We start from the raw sequence: 1,670 nt of genomic DNA, 5'->3' as shown, positions 1-1,670 counted from the left end.
ATTATTTAAACAATTTGTTTAAGAATATTGTTTATTTCTGAAATTGCAATACACCTCAAAATTGATGCTGGTGCTCAAACAATTTAGATGTTGAACAACCGCAGTACCTTTTTTTGTTCCAATAGCAAAAAGAACCATGTAACTACACTGTAATAGATTATACTAAACATATCGGAAAAAATTCCTCGCGCGCGCTCGTTCTACCTCAGTTATGGCCGCTAGAAGCAGCCGTACACTGGGCTCGCGGCTCGAGCCAGGGTCTGAGTCGCGGCAGCCGCAGGGATGTGCTACGCAGTTCCCGTGGTGCGGAAATACCTCAGCCTCACTCCTCCTTGGTGCACTTTCTTTCTTCTTTGTGGCACGCTGATCACGCCACGTGGAGATGACAGCAGACCAGAAGCCACGCTGCCTTGCTCTCTGGGATACTTTCCGTCTTTTGTGGGAAATAATCCAACCTTTTTTTGTGGCACAGCTCAAGCGCTTTTTGCGGGAAATACCGCAGCTTTATACCTTGGCACACTTCCTTTGTGGTATACTTGCAGGGAATACCCCAGCCTTCTCCTTGTTGTTGAATATGAACTACTTGAGGAGTTATTAAATCTGGTGTTTAAGCAATGTGCGCTGGCCGGAGTGGCCGAGCGGTTAAAGGCACTACAGTCTGGAACCGCACGACCGCTGTGGTCGCAGGTTCGAATCCTGCCTCGGGCATGGATGTGTGTGATGTCCTTAGGTTAGTTAGGTTTAAGTAGTTCTAAGTTCTAGGGGACTTATGACCACAGCAGTTGAGTCCCATAGTGCTCAGAGCCATTTGAACCATTTTTTTTAAGCAATGTGCGGAATATTGTCACACACATATTTTGAAGATGTCACAAAACTCTGCAAATGTTGCTGCAGAAGATGTGCCAAAGGAATTATTAATCAAACAATTCGTTTCACACACTGAATATACTATCGAAGTACACCTATAATAAAGTACTGTGAGAGCTGTAGTTGGAATATTTAAACAATTTGCGGTGATATTGTTTATGAAATACTGTATATTGTTTAAAAAATTTGGGTATTGTGTGGAATATTTCACACAGTTTATAAACTGAAGATATCGTAGGAACTAAATGTAACGTTGCACAAAGAGAGAGAAAGCTTTGCTGGTGATACAAGAATATTTAAGCAATTTGTAATCTAATTACAATTTTTATTCCGAAGAATACTGCGGCAGTTGAACACAAACTCAAAAAAGTTCGCAGCGGGTTCTGGCACACCTGTGAAACCTTCCAGCCTTCATACAGTCGTCCTCCCTGGGACACTTAGAGCGCTTTTTTGCACATACTTTTGTGGGAAACACCAAAGTCTTCCTCCCTGAGACATTTCGCATGCTTTTGTGGGAAATACCTCAGCGTTCCCATTTCTTTGAGCACAAGCGGTTTTAGGAGTTATTAAATCCAACTGAATATGGCTCTAAGTACACTTTATTGTTGTAGGCAGCATCAGTGAGCAAGACAGATAGTTTGAAGGAGAGGGTGAAATTTCACTGTTGCTCTCTGAGTTGTCATTCGAGGATAGTGAGTGGAGCTGTGCACGCTAGAAAATGGAGTGCCAAGTCGAGAAATCGGATTATTTTCGACACTCTTTTGTTTAACTTCTTTAGGGGGGTGACAGCAGCGAAGGTAGCC

At 42.8% G+C, this 1,670-nt stretch overlaps 1 non-coding gene across 1 annotated transcript; it reads left to right on the top strand.

The window, feature by feature from the left end:
* Positions 1–624: 624 nt before the first annotated feature.
* On the top strand, positions 625–708 carry Trnas-gga. The gene is given in 2 exon segments: positions 625–664; positions 674–708. It is a non-coding gene; the product is annotated as a tRNA-Ser (tRNA).
* The last annotated feature ends 962 nt before the right edge of the window (positions 709–1,670 follow it).

This window comes from Schistocerca americana, chromosome 5 (assembly GCF_021461395.2).
Source record: "Schistocerca americana isolate TAMUIC-IGC-003095 chromosome 5, iqSchAmer2.1, whole genome shotgun sequence".
In the NCBI taxonomy this organism is placed as follows: domain Eukaryota; kingdom Metazoa; phylum Arthropoda; class Insecta; order Orthoptera; family Acrididae; genus Schistocerca; species Schistocerca americana.
This window is presented reverse-complemented; position numbering and strand designations above follow the sequence as displayed.